Genomic DNA, 20,911 nt, shown 5'->3' on the forward strand with positions numbered 1-20,911 from the left:
AGAAAGAGGGCAAATTTCTTAATTCTTTGGTAAGTTGAGTCAAATGATATATATGAAAAATATACTTTAAGAAATAAAAATAACTAAAAGGATGTTAGTATTAGTTTTCTATTGCTCATGTAACAAATTACCACAGACTGGGTGGCTGAGAACAACAGATATTTATTCTCTCCCAATTCTGGAGGGCAGAAATCCCAAATAAGTATAACCAAGCTAAAATCAAGGTGTTGGCAGAACTGTGCCAGAGGCTCTCAGGAACAATCCCTTTCTTGCCTCTTCCAGCATCTGGTGGCTGCCAGCATTCCTCGGCATGCCCCAATCTCTGCCTCTATAGTCACATTGCCTTCTCCTCTTCTGTGTCTGTCTTCTCCTCTTTTGTGTGAAATATCCCTCTGCATCTCTCTTAAAAAGACATTCTGATTGCACTTAGAGCCATCTCTACTAATCCAGGATAATCTCCCCATCTCAATTTCCTTATTCAAATCCCAAAATAACCTTTTTTTTTTTTTGCCATGTAAGATAACATTCACAGGTTCCAGGAATTAAGACATGGATAACTTTCAGGGGGCAACTTTTAGCCTACCACAATGTTCACTGCTGTATATTTTATTATAGGGAAAATGATAAACATCCTAGATGGTCAACAATATGAATTGGTTCAATCATGTCACAGTCATAGGATAGAATGCTACATGAGCATTAAAATTAGTTATATTATTAAAATGTAAAATATAAAATAAGTTATATTGCTAACTGAAAAATTTTTCTATCAAACTCCACAAAAATTAAAAATACAAAGAACAGCCCATGCTTGCAAAGGTGTGAGGAACTAGACACTAATACATTTTTGGCAGGAATATATTTACAATGTTTGGAAGATTTATTTGAAATAAATAATATACAATTTTCAGGCTTTTTGGTAAAAGTTTTAGGTCTAGGACATCATGTAGATATACTCCCTCCTCAAGTTGCAAATTGTATGGGGAAAGTTGATTACTGTAGCTAGTTTGTAAAAATCAGAAAGAAGCACAATGTCCCTCACCCAGAAACAAATGGAAAACTAGGCAATCTTTAAAAAGAAGAGATTAGATTTGTAACTGCAATAGACTGGCATGATATATTAAGTGAAAAAGCATGGAAAGATAGACTAGATGTATTGTTAATCCAAAAATCAGCCCAAGATATTTTGTATAGAGAGGTAGAAGGAGAGAAGACACAGGGGATGTATGCATCTGTGTTGCTGGAATTAATTTACAACAAATGATTAACACTTTTGTAGCCAGAAAGAAGTGATTGAGTTAAAAACCTGAAAATATGAGTAATATTGTGATGTATATTGACAAGGCTAGATCTCACCCTCCTGAAGATAGTTTCCTTGTCTACAAAATGGAAAATCTCATAACATTTTCCTGAAGATGTAATGACATAATGTGTTTGTTAGGGTCAACCCAATGCAAATTTGATCCCAAGACGTTAATGAAGTTGTGGTAAAATATGTTTATTACTGTTCGGTTGTAAATATTTTATAACCTCCATATTGACCTCTTTAATCCATAGATTATTTTGAAGTGTGCCTAAATTTCAAAACACTTTTTGTTGTTGTTTCTAGTTGTCATTTTGCTATTGATTTCTAACTTCTTTGTATTATGGTCAAAGAACATAATCTATAGAACAACTCTTTGAAATTTGTTGAGATTTGATTTGTAAACTTTTGTGTGGTCAGTTTCAGTAAATGTTCTAGTTTTGTTCTAAAGAATGTATATTCTGGCAATTGTTAGGTGCAGTGTTTTATATGCATGCTTTAAATTAAGCTTATTGTATTGTTGAAACTTCTGTGTCACTTGTTTTATTTTTGTTCCGTAATCTAACACTTAAAATCTTTAAATCTTCCACCATGGTGATGGACATATCTATTTCTCCATGTAATTCATTGAATATTTATTTATATATTTTGAAATTGTTATTAAGTGATTACAGAATGTAATTGTTATGCATTCCTGATGAATTAGATATTTTATCATTATGAAGTTACCATTTTTTTTTTTTTTTGCGGTACGCGGGCCTCTCACTGCTGCGGCCTCTCCCATTGCGGAGCACAGGCTCCGGACGCGCAGGCCCAGCGGCCATGGCTCAAGGGCCCAGCCGCTCCGCGGCACGTGGGATCCCCCTGGACCGGGGCACGAACCCGTGTCCCCTGCATCGGCAGGCGGACTCTCAACGACTGCGCCACCAGGGAATCCTCTGAAGCTACCATTTTGATGAAGTTCTATTTTTCAGAGTTTAATAAAGCTACACCAGAAATTTTTGATTAGCTAGCACGACATGTAATTTTTTATACTCTTAGTTTCAATCATTCTGTACCCTAGTTTTAGATATGTTTCTTGCAAACAGGATATGATTAGATTCTTTTTGTATCCAGTCTGAAAAATCTTTGTCCTTTGAGTGTTAATCTTGTTACATTTTTGTAACAAATGACCTATTTAAATGTATCTTCCGTTTTATTTTGTGCTTTCTACCTTTCTAACCTCATCTACTTTTCTCCCCTCTGTCTTATGAATTGACTTGAGTATTTTTCCTCATTCCATGTTTTAAGAATCTGCTACTTCAAAAGTTACATACTCGATTTCTACTATGTTAGTGGTTACCCTACACATTTTTATTAAAAAATAAAATAAAATGAAGAACTCTTAATGTTCCTCCCAAACTCAAAACATTTTAAACTCTAATCACCTCCTCCCAACTCACAATCTTGTATTGTCATTTATTTAATACTTTACTATGTTCTCATCTTGCAAGATATTCTTTTTAAGCCAATGTTTCTTTAGATTGACACATATTTACCACTTCTGCTGCTTTTCATTCTTACTGCATCTCAAAACATCATCCTTTCTGCCCAAAATACAATTTTAAAATTTCTTTTTGTGAACTTACTTTTGGAAAATATCTCTATTATTATTTATCAGAAATGCCTTTATTTCAACCTCATTCTTTTCATTAAATTTTTAATGAACATTTAGAACATACATAAAGATAGAATAAGAAAATAAACACCTATATACAGACCTCGGTTCAATAAATAAATATTTTCTTTTACAGTTTTGTCTAAACCTTTCAAAGTAAATTATACCATGTCAACCTAAATAATTTACCATGCATCTTCATACTATAAGAACATTCTCCTACATAATCAAAATACCATCATTGCTATAATAAGATTAACTATAATTCCCCGTATCTGATCCCCTCCATATTTAAATTTTCCCAGTTGTTCCAAAATGTGGTATACAGCAGTTTTACAAACCAGGTTCCAATCAAGGATCACATACTCTATTAGTTGCTGTTACATTTCTTAAATCTCATTTATCTACAACAGTTTGTCCTGTTGAACTTTTTTCATGACACTGACCTTTTGAAGAGACTGGGCTGTTTTTTTTTTTTTCGGTACGTGGGCCTCTCACTGCTGTGGCCTCTCCCATTGCAGAGCACAGGCTCTGGATGCGCAGGCTCAGCGGCCATGGCTCACGGGCCCAGCCGCTCCGCGGCATGTGGGATCCTCCCGGACCGGGGCACGAACCCTCATTCCCTGCATCGGCAGGCGGACTCTCAACCACTGCGCCACCAGGGAAGCCCTGGGCTGATTGTTTTAAATAAGGTCCTACATTCAGAATTTGTCTCACTGAATATTTATGACATTGTTTCACTTGTTTTCTATGCCCTATATTTCCTGTTACCTATGAGTTAGCTCCAATGCCTAACATCATGTAACTTTTTCCTCTAATTCTCTAAGCACTCTAGATTGACAGTTTTGTTTCTTTCATTATTGCTATTGAGAATTAGCTGCATGTATAATTGGTATTTCTTTGAAGGAAATTTATTTTTATGTAGCTCCTATTAATATTTTCTGTATGAGTTTAACATATACAACTTTACTATGATGTGTTTAGGTATGTATATCTTTCTCTTAAGTTGCTTTAAATTTACTGGGATTTCTGAAGACGTGGTTTCTATTTTTCATCAATTCTGAAAAATTTTGAGTCACTGTCATTCCTTCTTTCCCTTCTATATGACGTGTTCTGTCTCTTAATGCTAACTGTAGAAAAATGTATTCAAAAACCTCCCAACAAATAAAAGTCTAGGACCAGACAGCTTCACTAGTGAATTCTACCAAACATTCAAAGAAGAATTAATACTAGTCCTTCTCAAACATTTCCAAAAAATACGAGGAGGGACTCTTCCAAGCTCATGTTCTGAGGCCAGTATTCTCCTGATAACAAAACCTGACGGGGCACCACAAGAAAAGAAAATTAGAGGCCAATATCCCTGATGACTATAGATGCAAAAATCCTCAACAAAATATTAGCAAACCAGATTCAACAATACATTAAAAGGATCATACACCATGATCAAGAGGGATTTATTCCAGGAATGACAGAGTGGTTCAACATCTGCAAATCAGTCACTGTGATATACCACATTAACAAAATGAAGGATAAAAATTATATCATCACCCTAATAGACACAGAGAGAGCACTTGACAAAATTCAACATCCGTTTATTGTAAAAAACTCTCAGCAAAGTCAGTATAGAGGGAATGTACAGCAACATAATAAATGCCATATATGACAAGCCCACAGCTAACATCATAATGGTAAAAAGCTGAAAACCTTTCCTCTAAGATCAGGAACAAGACAAGGATGCGCACTCTCACCACTTCTATTCAACACGGTATTGGAAGTCCTAGCCAGAGCAATTAGGCAAGAAAAAGAAATAAAAGGCATCCAAATTGGAAAGGAAGAAGTAAAATTATCACTATTTGAATTTAACATAATATTATATATAGAAAACCCTAAAAACTCAATCAAAAAACTGTTAGAACAAATAAATTCAGTAAAGTGGCAGGATAAAAAAATCAACACACAAAAATCTATTGCATTTCTACACACTAATAATGAACTATCAGAAAGAGAAATTTAAAAAAAAATCCCAGTTACAACTGCATCAAAAAGAACAAAATACCTAGGAATAAATTTAATCCAGTAGATGAAAGACCTGTATATTGGAAACTACAAGACATTAATGAAAGAAACTGAAGAAGATACAAACAAATGGAAAGACATTCCATACTCATGAATTGGAAGAATCAATATTGTTAAAATGTCTATACTACCCAAAGTAACCTACAAATTCAATCAAAGCCCTGTCAAAATTCCCATGGCATTTTTCAGAGAAATAAAACAAATAATCCTAAAATTTGTATGGAACCACAAAAACCAAATAGCCAAAGGATCTTGAGAAAGAAGGGCAAAGCTGGAGGCATCACACTCCCTGACTTCAAACTATATTACAAAGCTATAGTAGTTTAAACAGTATGGTATTGGCATAAAAACAAGACACATAGATCAATGGAACAGAATAGAGAGCCCCAAAATAAACCCATGCATATATGGTCAATTAATTTATGACAAACAAGCCAAGAATATACAATGGTGAAAGGTGTTGGGAAAACTGGACAGCCACATGCAAAAGAATAAAACACAACCACTATTTTACACCATACACAAAAAGGAACTCAAAATGGATTAAAGACAAATTTAAGACCTGAAACCATAAAACTCCTAGAAAAAGCCATAGGCAGTTATGGTCTTTGACATCAATCCTAGCAATATTTTTCTGGATATGTCTCCTCAGGCAAGGGAGACAAAAGCAAAAATAAGCAAATAGGACTTCATCAAACTAAAAAGCTTCTAGACAGCAAATTAAACCATCAACAAAATTAAAAGGAAGCCTACAGAATGAGAGAAAATATTTGCAAATCATATATCCAATAAGGAGTTAATACACAAGATACATAAAGAACACATACAATTCAATACCAAAAATGAAACAATCTGATTTAAAGATCTGAGTACACATTTTTCCAAAGCAAACATACAGATGGCCAAAAGGTACATGAAAAGATGCTCAACATCGTTAATCATCAGGGAAATGTAAATGAAAACCACAATAGACATCACCTCACACCTGTTAGAATGGCTTTTCTCAAAAATACAAGAGATAAGAAATGTTGACGAGGATGTGGAGAAAAAGGAAGCCTTGTGCACTGTTGGTAGAATTGTAAGTTGGTGCAGCCAGTATGGAAAATAGTATGGACATTCCTCAAATTACTACAAATAGCACTACCATATGATCTAGCAATTCCACGTCTGGGTATTTATCTGAAGAAAATGAAAACGCTAACTCAAAAAGATATATGCCCACCCATGTTCAGTGAAGCATTATTTATAATAGCCAAGATATGGAAACAACCTAAGTGTCCATTAGTGGATGAACGAATAAAAATTATGGTAAATATATATACACAATGGACTATTATTCAGCCATAAAAATAATGAAATATTGCCATTTACAATAAAATGGATGGACCTCGGGCATTATGCTAAGTGAAATAAGACAGAACGATAAAGACAAATACTATATGATCTCTCTTATATGTGGAATCTAAAAGGGAAAAAAAACCCCAAGCTCATTGATATGCAGATCAGTTTGGTGGTTGCCAAAGACTGAGGGTGGGGAGTGGGAGAAATGGGGAAACGGGGTATACATTTATTTTAAAATTTCAAAATAGTGATATTAAAACAAGATCACTCAGAAAATTCACCTGAAAATTATCTTAAAATAAATTGTGAAAAATTTAAATTTACAAAAAAGTAGAGAAAAGTTGTAAAATTATATATCAAATACCATGTGTACCATATATTTGCTATGACACATATGTAATAATTCTTTCATATATTTTTAAGGTAATAACATTTATGGATACAATCAGGAACTCACCCCCATCCTTCCCCCTTTCTTACTTCCTCCTTCCTCAGAGGTAACCACTATACCGAGTGTGTGTATATTACTCATTTGCATGTTTATACATTACTACATACGTATTATTTATAAATATATAGCATTACTTTTAATTTATATATATATTCTTGTTTGAAATTTATCCATATTGATTGTCAAAACGATCCTAAAATTCCAAAATCTGAAGTTCCTGGGAGTTTTGACAAGTTAGAACACTTGGTCCTTGAACATAACTTCCTAATGTGTGTTTGATGATTTTTCACTGTGAGGTTCATATTTTATTTGAAGCTTCATCTGTGGAAATTCTTTAAGACCTAAGGAAAATGTAGTTTTCCCCAGGGATTTGTTTGAGCAATGTACCTGGGTTCACTCTGCTTTGGGGACCTCAGAATTGTCTACATGGTATTTACTAGACCACCCAAATACTTTGACATAGAACTTCAAATCTCTGTGTGAGTTGGCTTAAGAGTAAAATTTCTCATGGTAGTGATGTCACTGAAAATGGTGGAGCAGGAAACTTCAAAACTTTATCCCTCCATCAAAGGAAGAATTAAGGTGGCAAAAATTGTCAGAATCAACTGTTTTAGAACACTGTAATCTAATAAAAAAATTATAATAACCAAGGGAACATTTAATGAGTAAAAAAGTTGCTAACTTTCAGGAAGAAATTGTTGTGGCATTTTAACTTACCACCTACCATCCTACACTAAGTAGCTCAGAGGCAGCCATATGGATGGCTGCCTGTGTTTCTGGTGAAACTTTCTGGAGCCAGAGGGCAATATAGAACTTATTCTCAAATAAATTTATTTTTGTGATTTGATCCATCTGGAGGTTTCCAGAGGGGCTGTCTAAGGAGTTGCCTTTTTTTGCCTGATGTGGAACTTTCTCAAGGAAGAAGTGGCCAATCAGGCAACACTTGAAATCATTTATAGGTAGACCTACTGCTGCAGTCTCCTGGGACAAGAGATAACAGAAGGGGTAAGCAACAGACAGACCAAAAAGCCTGGAAAGGAGACACATGGGAGAATAAGTACTTTTAAAAGCACCCACATATAATAGAGAATCTATAAAGCCACACACATGTTCAGGGAGAGATGCATACTCAGAAAATACTGATAAGATTCTAAGATTTCATCTCCAGCTGATCTTTTGGTTCATGCAAGCAGGAAGTGAAGGATGAAGCAAAATGTAAATTGCAGATCTAAGCACTGAAAGAGTGCCCCAATACAGCCAATCTGTAAGGACTTGGTGAGTGTCTTTTAAAGTTTTTTTGGCCCCAGATATTTAAGAAAGTATCTGGAAAATCACTAGTTGGCCACTAAGATTACAGAACAGAGATGTTAGTGACCAAAAATTTTTAAAAACTACAGTTTCTAAAAATAGTTTTGAAGAGTCACTAAACAAACAAAACTTACAACACACAACAAAGTGCACCAACAAACTCTGGAGAGGGGAATGAACCTGATTTATAGAGTTACCATGTAATGATATTCCAAATATCTAGTTTTCAACAGAAAATGAGGAATACAAAGAAATAAGAAAGTATGGCTCATTTACAGGAAAAAAAAATAATATAAACAGTCTCTGAGTAAGCCAAGACATTGGACTTACTGAAGAAAGACTTACTTTTTTTTTTTTTTTTGCGGTATGCGGGCCTCTCACCAGCTGTGGCCTCTCCCGTTGCGGAGCACAGGCTCCGGACGCGCAGGCTCAGCAGCCATGGCTCACGGGCCCAGCCGCTCCGCGGCACGTGGGATCCTCCCATACCGGGGCACGAACCCGTGTCCCCTGCATTGGCAGGTGGACTCTCAACCACTGCGCCAGCAGGGAAGCCCAAAGACTTATTTTTTAATGTCTGAAACATTTATATTAACATATTTCCATACAAACAACCCAAAGAAAGTTCAGTATTAGTTGTTTTTGTTTGTTTTTTTATACTGTAGGATCTTATCAGTCATCAATTTTACACACATCAGTGTATACATGTCAATCCCAATCGCCCAATTCAGCACACTAAACAAAGACTTTAAAGCAACTATTTTAAGTATGCTCAAAGAGCTAAAGGAAACTATGAGAAAAGAACTAAAGGAAATTGAGAGAATGATGTCTCAACAAATAGAGAATATCAATAAAGAGATAGAAATTATAAGAAGGGAACATAAAAATTCTGGAACAAAAAGAACAATACTCAGAATTAAAAGTTCATAAGAAGGTTTTAAGAGCAAATTTGAGCAGGCAGAAGAAAAAAATCAGCAAACTTGAAGATAGTTCAACTGAGATTATTCAGTCTGAGAAGAAAGTAAACAGAATTTTAAAAAATGAACACAACCTAAGATGCCTGTAGGAGACCTTGAAGCACACCAACATACACAGAGTGGGAGTCACAGGTAACAAGAGAGAAAAAGGAACAGAAATAATATTTGAAAAAAATGGCTGAAAATTTCCCACATTTTGACACTTGACATCAATCTACACATTTAAGAAGCTCAATGAACTCCAAGTAGGAAAAACTAAAGATATCCTCACCTAGACATATTATAATTAAACTGCCAAAATGCAAAGACAAAGAAAATCTTAAAAGTAGCAGCAAAGTAGAAGGAATTCTCAATGAGAAAAATACTCAATTTCTCATAAGAAATATGGAGGCCAGAAGGCAGTCATATTTAAAGTGCTGAAAGAAAATACTGTCAAAAGTTATAAAGGTGTCAAACTATACTTCAAAGAGAAGGAGATAGGGCTTCCCTGGTGGTGCAGTGGTTGAGAGTCCACCTGCCGATGCAGGGGACATGGGATTGTGTCCTGGTCCGGGAAGATCCCACATGCCGTGGAGCGGCTGGGCCTGTGAGCCATGGCCGCTGAGCCTGCGCGTCCGGAGCCTGTGCTCCGCAACGGGAGAGGCCACAACAGTGAGAGGCCCGCATACTGCAAAAAAAAAAAAAAAAAAAAAAAAAGGAGACATTAAGATATTTCCAGATAAACAGAAACTAAAAGCTTTTGTTGTTAGTAGATCTGCCCTACAGGAAATGCTAAAGAGAACACTTCATGTTGAAATGAAATAACACTAGAAAGTAAGTATATAGGTAAACATGAAAGGCATTACAAAGGTATTACAATATTTTTGGTTTGTAACTCCTATTTTGATTTAAAATACAGAAAAAAAATCATAAAAATATGTTAATGGACTCATGAGGTATACAGATATAATTTGTAACAATGACAACATAAGGGGGGGTTACAGCTGTATAGGAATAGAAACTTTGTATATTATTGAAACTGAGCATTAATTCAAACTAGACTGTTATAAATTTAGGACATTAATTGTAATCCCCAAGTTAACCAATAAGACAATAACTAAAATATATATAGAAAAGTAAATAAGAGAGGAATCAAAATGGTAGACAAGAAAAAGTTCAAATATAAAGAAGGCAGTAATGGCGGAAGTGAAGAACAAGAAACATATGACATACTGAAAACAAAAAGCAAAGTAGTAGAAGTTAAGTCCTTCATTTGTAATTGCATTCAATACAAATAGATTAAACTCTCCAATAAAAAGGCAGACATGGCAAAATGGATTTTAAAGAAAGGAAACATGATCCAACTACATTTTGTCTACAAGAGACTTCCTTAGATCCAAAGACATAAATAGGTTGAAAGTGAGAGAACAGAAAAAGGTTATTTCATGCAAAGTTATTAAAAGAGACCTGAGGTGGCTATGCTAATATCAGAAAATATAGGCTTTAAGACAAAAATTGTTACCAGAGACAATGAAGACATTATATATTGGTAAAAGTTTTAATCCATCACAAGATGTAAACAATATAAACACATATACACCTAAAACAGAACTCCAGAATATATGAAGCAAAAGTTGACCAAATTGAAGGTAGAAATAGACAGCTCTGCAATAAGTTACAGAGACTACTATGAACAACTATATGCCAATAAAATGGACAACATAAGAGAAACAGACAAATTCCTAGAAACATACAATCTTCCAAGACTGAACTAGGAAGAAATAGAAAATATGAACAGGCTGATTACCAGTAATGAAACTGAATCAGTAATAAAAAAAAATTCCCAACAAACATAAATCCAGGACCAGATGGCTTCACAGGTGAGTTCTATCAAACATTTAGAGAAAAGTTAACACCTATCCTTCTCAAACTATTCCCAAAAAACTGCAGAGGAAGGAAAGCCTCCAAACTCATTCTACTGATACAAGGCCAGCATCACCCCAATACAAAAACCAGGAAAAGATATCACCAAAAAAATTACAGGTCAGGGACTTCCCTCGTGGCCCAGTGGTTAAGAATCTGCATTCCAATGCAGGGGATGCAGGTTTGATCCCTTGTCTGTGAACTAAGAGCTCACAGGCTGTGGGGCAACTAAGCCCATGCCCGCAACTACAGAGCCCACGTGCTCTGGAGTCTGTGCACCACAACTACAGAGCCCATGCACTCTGGAGCCCATGTGCCACAACTAGAGAGAAGCCCATGCACCACAACTAGAGAGAAGCCCATGCACCACTACAGAGAAGCCTGCATGCTAAAATGAAGAGCTCACGTGCCACAATGAAAGATCTCACATGCTGCAACTAAGACCCGACTAAGCCAAAAATAAGTAAATAAAATAATAATTAAAAAAACTACAGCTCAATATTACTGATGAACATAGATGCAAAAATCCTCAACAAAATATTAGCAAACCAAATCCAACAATATATTAAAAGAATGATACATCATGATCAAGTGAGATTTATCCCTGGAATACAAGGATGGTTCAATATCTGCAAATCAATCAATGTGATACATCATGTTAACAAATTGAGGAATAAAAGCCATATGATCATCTCAATAGATGCAGAAAAAGCTTTTGATAAAATGCAACATACATGTATGATAAAAACTCTCCAGAAAGTGGGCATAGAGGGAATATACTTCAACATAATAAAGGCCATATATGACAAACGCACAGCTAACATCATACTCAATGATGAAAAGCTGAAAGCATTTCCTCTAAGATCAGTAATAAGACACGGATGCCCACTGTTGCCACTTTTATTCAACATAGTTTTGGAAGTCCTAACCACAGCAATCAGACAAGAAAAATAAATAAAGGAATCCAGATTGGAAAAGAAGAAGTAAAACTGTCACTGATTGCAGATGACATGATACTATACATAGAAAACCCTAAAGATGCCATCAAGAAACTATTAAAGCTCATTGATGAATTTAGTTAAGTTGCAGGATACAAGATTAATATACAGAAACTCTGTTGTATTTCTATACACTAACAATGAACTATCAGAAAGAGAAATTAAGGAAAAATACCATTTACAATTGCATGAAAAAGAAGAAAATACCTGGGAATAAACTTACCTAAGGAGGTAAAACATCTGTACTGGGAAAACTATAAGACACTGATGAAAGAAATTGAAAATGACACAAACAGAAGGAAATATATACTATGTTCATGGATTGGAAGAATTAATATTCTTAAAATAACCATATTACCCCAGGCAATCTACAAATTCAATGCAATCCCTAACAAAATACCAATGGCATATTTCATAGAACTAGAACAAATAATTTTAAAATTTGTATGGATTCACAAAAGACCCTGAATAGCCAAAAGAATCTTGACAAATAAGAACACTTCTCAACTTATTTTATGAGGTCAGAATCACTATAATAGCAAAACTGGACAAAGACATCAAAAGAGAAAGAAACCACAGGCCAATATTCCTGATTAACATGGATGCAAAAATTCTCAACAAAACATTAACAAACCAAGTTCAACATCACATTAAAAGGACCATACACCCTGACCCTGACCAAGTGGGATTTTTCCCTGGGATGCAAGGATGTTTAATATATATACAAATGAATTAATATGATATACCACATTAACAGAATGAAGGATAAAAATCACATGATTATCTCAATAGATGCAGAAAAAGCATATGACAAAATTCAACATCTTTTCAAGGTAAAACAATTAATTAGGTATAGAAGAAACTTACCTCACCACAATAAAGTATATATATGACAAGTCCACAGCTGACATCACACCCAGTTGTGAATGGTTGAAAGTTTTGCCTCTATGATCAGAAACAAGACAGGAGTGCCCACTCTCACCATTCCTATTCAGCACAGTACTGAACATCCTTGCCAGAGCAATTTGGTGAGAAAAAGAAATAGAAATAATCCAATTTGGAAAGGAAGATATGAATTGTCTCTGTTTGCAGATGACAAGATCTTATATGTGGAAAACCCTATTGCCTTCCCAAACAATCTGTTAAAACTAAAAAATAAATTCAGCAAAGTTGCTGGATACAAAATTAATACACATTTCTCAAAAAATCAGTTACATTTCTCTATACTAACAATCAACTATCTAAAAAGAAAATTAAGAAACCAATTCCATTTACGACAGTATCAAAAAGAATAAATTATTTCAGAATAAACTTACCCAAGGAGGTGAAATACTTGCACATTGTAAACTATAAAACACAAAGGAAAGAAGTGAAAGCAAACACAAAAATGTAAAGACATCCTAAGTTCATGGACTGGAAGAATTAATATTGTTAAAATGTCCATGCTCTCCAAAGTGATCTACAGATTTAATACCATTCCCATCAAAATACCAGTGGCATTTTTTCCCTACAAAAAAAGATAAAACAATCTTAAAATTCAAATGGAACCACGAACGACTCCAATATAGCCAAATCAATTTTGGGCAAGCAGAAAAAAGATGAAGGATTCACACTTCTTGATTTCAAAATATATTACAAAACTACAGTAATCAAAACGTTATATTAGCATAAATACAAAAAGACCAATGAAAAAGAAAAAACAGATGAGAGTAAACATAAACATATCTGGCCAATTGATCCTTGACATGGGTACCATGAATAATACAGTGGGGAAAGGATAGTCTCTTTAATAAATGATGTTGAGAAAACTGGGTATCTATATGCAAAAGAATGAAATTGGACCCTTATCTCACACCATACATAAAAATCAACTCAAATTGGGTTAAAAACTTAAACATAAGACCTGAAACTGTAAAACTCATAGGAGGAAACAGGGGGACAGCTTCTTGACACTGGCCTTGGCAATGATTTTTTTAGATATGAAACAAAGAATACAGGAACTAAAAGCAAAACACACAAGTGGAATTACATCAAACCAAAAAGTTACTGAACAGCAAAGAACCAATTACCAAAATGAAAAGGTAACTTATGGAATGGGAGAAAATATTTGCAAATGATATATCTGACACTAGCTTAATCTCTAAAATATATAAGGAAATTCTACAACTCAATAGCAAAAAACCCCAAATAACCCAATTAAAAGTTGGGCTAAGGATTTGAATAGACATTTCTCCAAAGAAGATATAGAAATGTTCAACAGATTTCTGTATATTATTCTTGTATCCTGCTACCTTGCAGAATTCATTTATTAATTCGAATAGCTTTTGTGTGGAAAATATAAGGTTCTTTATATAGAGTATTATGCCATCTGCAGTAGTGATAATTTTACTTCTTCCCCTCCAATTTTGATAAATTTTATTTCATTTTCTTGTCTGACTGCTGTGGCTAGGACTTCCAATACTATGCTGAATAGAAGTAGTGATGGCAGGTGTCCTTGTTTTGTTCCTAAATTTAGCAAGAAGTCTTTCAGCTTTTCACTGTCGAGTATGATGTTGGCTGTGGGTTTGTCATAAATGGCTTTTATTATGTTGAGATATGTTCCTTCTATACCCACTTAGCTGAGAGCTTTTATCATGAATAGATGTTGAATTTCATCAAATGATTTTTCTGTGTCTATTGAGATGATCAAACAACCCAATCAAAAAAATGGGCTGAAGACCTAAATAGGCATTTCTCCAAAGAAGACATACAGATGGCCAACAGGCACATGAAAATATGCTCAACGTTGCTAATTATTAGAGAAATGCAAATCAAAACTACAATGAAGTATCACCTCACACCAGTCAGAATGGCTATCATCAAAAGTCTGCAAATAATAAATGCTGGAGAGGGTGTGGAGAAAAGGGAACCCTTGTACACTGTTGGTGGGAAGGTAAATTGGTACAGCCACTATGGAAAACAGTATGAATCTTCCTTAAAAAACTAAAAATAGAGCTACCGTATGATCCAGCAATCCCACTCCTGGATATATATATCTGGGAAAAAATGAAAACTCTAATTAGAAAAGATACACGCACCCTAATGTTCATAGCATCACTCTTTACAATAGCTAAGACATAGAAACAACCCAAGTGCCCATCAACAGACAACTGCCTTAAGAAGATGTGGGGTGTGTGTATGTATACACAATAGAATGTTACTCAGCCATAAAAAAAGAATGAAATATTGCCATTTGCAGCAACATGGATGGACCTAGAGAATATTATACTTAGTGAAGCAAGACAGAGAAAGACAAATATATCACTTACATATGGAATCTAAAAAAATAATAGGAATGAATCAATATACAAAACAGAAACAGATTCACAGAGATAGAATACAAACTTATGCTTACCAAATGGGAGAGGGAGGGAAGGAGGGACAAATTTGGAGTATGGAATTAACAGGTACAAACTATCATACTTAAAATAGATAAGCAACAAGGATTTACTGTATAGCACAGGGAATTATATTCATTATCTTATAATAACCCATTATGAAAAATAATCTGAAAAAAGTATACATATATAAGTGAATCCATTTTCTGTACACCTGAAACAAACACAATATTGTAAATCAACTATATTTCAATAATTAAAAAAAAATGGCCAACAGGTAATATGAAAAGGTGCTCAAAATCACTAATCATGAGGGAAATGCAAATCAAAATCACAAAGAAATACCACCTCACACCTGTTAAGAGGGCTATAATTTAAAAAAAAAGATAACATTTGTGAGGATATGGAGAAAAGGGAACTCTTGTACACTGTTGATGGAAATGTCGATTAGTGCAGCCACTATGGAAAATAGTATGGAGTTTCTTCAAAAAATTAAAAATAGAACTGCCATAGAATCCAACAATCTCACTTCTGTGTACACGTCCAAAGGAAATGAAATCAGGGTCTCAAAGAGATATCTGTACTCCCAAGTTCATCACAGCGTTATTCATAGTAGCCAAGACATGGAAGCAACCTAAATGTCCATTCATGAATGAATGGATAAAGAAAATGTTGTATATACATACCATAGAATATTTTTCAGCCTTCAAAAAGAAAGAAATCCTGTCACCTGCAACAACATGGATGGACCTGGAGGATATTATGCTAAGTGAAATTAGCCAGGCACAGAAGGTCAAATACTATACGATACCACTTATATGAGGAATATAAAATAGTGAATCTCATAGAAACAGAGACTAGAATGGTGGTTTCCAGAGGCTGCAGGGAGGGGGAAATGGAGAGGTATTAGTCACAGGATACAAAGCTTGTTATACAAAATGAATAAATTCTAGAGACCTACTGAACAGCAAAGTGCCTATAATGAACAACACTGTATTGTATACTGAAAAATTTTCTAAGAGGGTAGATCTTATTTTAAGTGCTCTTATCACACACAAAAGTAACAAAGAGGGCTGGAAGAAACTTTTGGAGGTGATGGATATGCTTATGGCACAGATTGTGGTGATGGTTCCATGGCTATATAATTATCTTCAAACTTATCAAGTTGTACATATGAAGTATGCACAATTTTTTTTCTTTTTTTGCAGTACGCGGGCCTCTCACTGTCGCGGCCTCTCCCGTTGCATAGCACAGGCTCCAGATGCGCAGGCTCCGGATGCACAGGCTCCAGACGTGCAGGCCCAGTGGCCACGGTCCACGGGCCCAGCCGCCCCGCGGCATGCAGGATCCTCCCGGACCGGGGCACGAACCCACGTCCCCTGCATCGGCAGGCGGACTCCCAACCACTGTGCCACCAGGGAAGCCCTATGCACAACTTTTTATATGTCAATCATACCTCAAAGAAAGATAAAAAAATAAATCATCTTAATACACCACATTAAGAGAATGAGGGAAAAACATCACAGGATCTTAGGAATTAATAGAAAAAAATCATTTGATAAAATCCAATGCATTGGACACCAGGAACTCTGGTCTGAAGGGCTGGGTGTGAGGCCTCTGCACACAGCTCACTGTGAGCCAGTGAAGCTAGACTCAGCACGAAGGAAAAGAAAGAGCTGACTTTCCAAGATGGTGGAGGAGTTGGAGGACATGGAGTTCATCTCTCCCCACAAATGTATCAAGAATACATCTACAAATGGAACAATTCACACAGAGCACCTGCTGAACACTAGCAGAGGACTTCGGACACCTAAAAGGACAAGAAAGATTCCCATGTAACCAAATAGGACAAAAGAAAGAAGAAGTGAGAAGGAAGAGGAGAGGAAGCAGGATGGGACCTGCATCCCTGGTGGGGAGCTGAAGGTGAGGAGAGGTTCCTGCATCTGGGGAAGACCCGTCGCTGGCAGGGAAATCAGATGGGACAGAGGGGAGATTTGGGGACTCGGAGGAGAGCCCAGCAACTGGTCTGTGGCAGGCAGGACAGAGTGAGACCTACACAGATGGTCCGTGCCACAGCCCTGTGCACCCCAGCCTGAGATGGGTGCCCACCAGTGTGCACAGGGGCTGGGTGCTGGAACGTGGGGTTTGGAGAGCAGACCCAGGGTGGGGACTGCTGATTGCTGTGAGGAGACAGCCTGAGGGGATGGAAATGAGGAGCTATGTAACTGGGAATGCTTGTAGAGGAAGCCCGGACCACCACAGAAGTGAAGTGCCACTGTTGAGTGACACACAAAAGGTGGGGCTGTATTGCAGCCTCTCTTCTCACGTGCCAAACCCTGCCTCCACAGGCACTACGGAGGGCTCCCACCAGGGCTGGCTCACACGCCCCTGCCATCGCCTCTTCCCCACCACCCCCGGCCTGGGCAACCTGCTCGTCCCAATCGCTGCCTGACAGGCTCCTTCCTGCCTGACAGGCTTGTGTGTTCTGACAATCTCTGGAGCAGACTCTGGTGGGAGGAACGCATGCAGAGGTGGGGCTGAAACCACAGCTGAGCCCCAGGGACCACGCGACTAAGGAAGAAGAACTGAAATCTCTCCTCGCGGCTGTGCACACCAAGGAGTTACATCTCTAACGGCTTCCCAAATTCAGCACCTGCAAAACACCTGAAAGGATAACAAGTGTTCCTGCAGCTGGGATGGGTCTGGCTTTAGCAGGTTTTGTGGGCTTTGTGAACACGTATATGTGGTGGTTGGGCCAGGCCAGAGTTTGAGCTGCCTCCATAGCTCCCACAGTGGGTCCAGGTGCATGACTACTGCAGTCCTGGGACCTGACCTCAGTGGACCTGCGCTGGTGGCCTGGTGAAAACAAAGCCTGAGAGTCACCAGGGCCAATTACCGGCATACCCAAAGGTAAGGTGGGACTGAGAGCAGTGCTAACAACGGTGGACTTTGTGAGCCTGCACAACGGTGAAAGGGGATAGAAGAGAGCACATTCATAGGTGAACAGCTCCAGAGAAGGAATACTCAGTGGCTTCTCTCCCAGTAGGAGTGCTCCAATCCCACCTACCTTGCACCACAGATCAGGATCACAGCTAAGAAACAGATCTGGGGGTCTCTACTCCACCAATAGGGAGCAGACACCATCCCTGACAGGGCAGTGATAACCACAGGGCAAAGGGGAGGGCCTGCTCAATATCCATGGCAGGCTCTGGTCACCACAACAGCAGTCAAACCTCCTATCAAGGGGATAATGGCACAAGCCTCTGGATCAACCTCACCCACTAGGGAACAGACACCAGAAGCAAAAGGAACTACAATCCTGCAGCCTGTGGAAAGGAGGCCAAAAACACAGTAAGTTAGACAAAATGAGATGACAAAGAAATAGATTGCAGATGAAGGAGCAAGGTAAAAACCTACAAGAACAACTAAATGAAGACGAGATAGGCAATCTACCTGAAAAAGAATTCAGAATAATGATAGTAAAGATGATCTAAGATCTCAGAAAAAGACTGGAGGCACAGATAGAGAAGACAGAAGAAGTGTTTAACAAAGACCTAGAAGAACTAAAGAAGCAGCAAACAGAGATGAACAATACAATAACTAAAATGAAAAATACACTAGAAGGAATCAATAGCAGAATAACTGAGGCAAAAGAATGGATAAGTGAGCTGGAAGACAGAATGGTGGAAATCACTGCCACAGAAGAGAGTGAAGAAAAAACAATAAAAAGAAATGCGGACAGTCTCAGAGACCTCTGGGACAACATTAAACATACAACATTCGAATTATAGGGGTCCCAGAAGAAGAAGAAGAAAACGAGAAAGGGCCTAAGAAAATATTTTAACAGATTATAGTAAAAAACTTCCCTAACATAGGAAAGGAAATAGTCACTCAAGTCCAGGAAGCGCAGAGAGTCCCATACAGGATAAACCCAAGGAGGAATATGCCAAGACACATATTAATCAAACTCACAAAAATTAAACACAAAGAAAAAAATCTTAAAAGCAACAAGGAAAAAGCAACAAATAACACACAAGGAAATCCCCATAGGGTTATCGGCTGATTTTTCAGCTGATACTCTGCAGGCCAGAAGGGAGTGGCAGGATATATTTAAAGTGATGAATGGGAAAAACATACAACCAAGAATACTCTACACAGCACGGCTCTCATTCAGATTTGACAGAGAAATCAAAAGCTTTACAGACAAGCAAAAGGTAAGAGAATTCAGCACCACCAACCCAGCATTACAACAAATGATAAAGGAACTTCTCTAGGCAGGGGGAAAATAAGGGGGGGGCAAAAATAGAAATAAGAAAACCCCAAATGGGAAAGCTCACAGGAAAATGCAGACATACAATAAAAGCAGGAAATCATCCATATACAAATATAATATCAAAACCAGCAACCATGAGAAGAGTAGAGTATGAATGCAGGAAATGGGAATTGCATTTGAAAGCAAGCAACCAGCAACTAAAAACGACCTTGAATATATATAGACTGTTTTATCAAAACCTCATAGGATATGCAAATCAAAAAGCTACAGCACATTAAAAAAAAAAAAAAGCTACAGCACATACACACACACCAAAAGAAAAACCAACCCAAACACAACACTAAAGATGGTCATCAAACCACAAAATAAGAGAACTAAAGGGGAAGGGAAGAAAAAAATCTACAAAAACAAACGCCAAAAAACTAAGAAAATGGAAATAGGAACATACATATAAATAATTACCTCAAATGCAAATGGATTAAATCCTCCAACCTAAAGACAGAGGCTGGCTGATGGGATACAAAAACAAGACCTGTATACATGCTGTCTACAAGAAACCCACTTCAGACCTAGGGACACATACAGACTGAAAGTGAGGGGATGGAAAAAGATATTCCATGCAAATAGAAATCAAAAGAAAGATGGAGGAGGAATACTAATATCAGACAAAATAGACTTTAAAGCAAAGACTATTTCAAGAGACAAAGAAGGACACTACATAATGATCAAAGGATCAATCCAAGAAGAAGATATAGCAATTGTAAATATTTATGCACCCAGAATAGGAGTACCTCAATATATAAGGCAAATACTAACAGCCATAAAATGGGAAATTGATAGTAACACAGTCATAGTAGGGGACTTTAACACCCCACTTTCACCAATGGACAGATCATCCAAAATGAAAATAAAGAAGGAAACACATGCTTTAAATGACACATTAAACAAGATGGACTTAACTGATATTTATAGGACATTCCATCCAAAAACAACTGAATACACTTTCTGCTCAAGTGCTCATGGAACATTCTTCAAGATAGATTATATCTTGGGTCACAAATCAAGCCTTGGTAAATTTAAGAAAATTGAAATCATATCAAGTATCTTTTCCGACCACAACGCTATAAGACTAGATATCAATTACAGGATAAAAACTGTACAAAATACAAACACATGGAGGCGAAACCATATGCTACTAAATAACCAAAAGATCACTGAAGAAATCAAAGAGGAAATTTTTAAAATACCTAG

At 36.8% G+C, this 20,911-nt stretch overlaps 1 protein-coding gene across 3 annotated transcripts in view; it reads right to left on the reverse strand.

Annotated features, from left to right (window-relative positions):
* Positions 1-20,911, reverse strand: part of GPRASP3 (G protein-coupled receptor associated sorting protein family member 3) — a 153,841-nt gene that overhangs the window by 45,126 nt on the left and 87,804 nt on the right. The window contains exon 1 of one of the 3 annotated variants that reach the window (XM_060292881.2): positions 13,327-13,637. The exons of the other annotated variants lie outside the window; for them this stretch is intronic. The gene's annotated coding sequence lies outside the window, so the exon portion shown is untranslated. Of the gene's footprint in view, positions 1-13,326; positions 13,638-20,911 lie in introns of those variants that run through there. 3 annotated transcript variants of the gene reach the window in all.

This window comes from Globicephala melas, chromosome X (genome assembly GCF_963455315.2).
Source record: "Globicephala melas chromosome X, mGloMel1.2, whole genome shotgun sequence".
Classification (NCBI taxonomy): Eukaryota; Metazoa; Chordata; class Mammalia; order Artiodactyla; family Delphinidae; genus Globicephala; species Globicephala melas.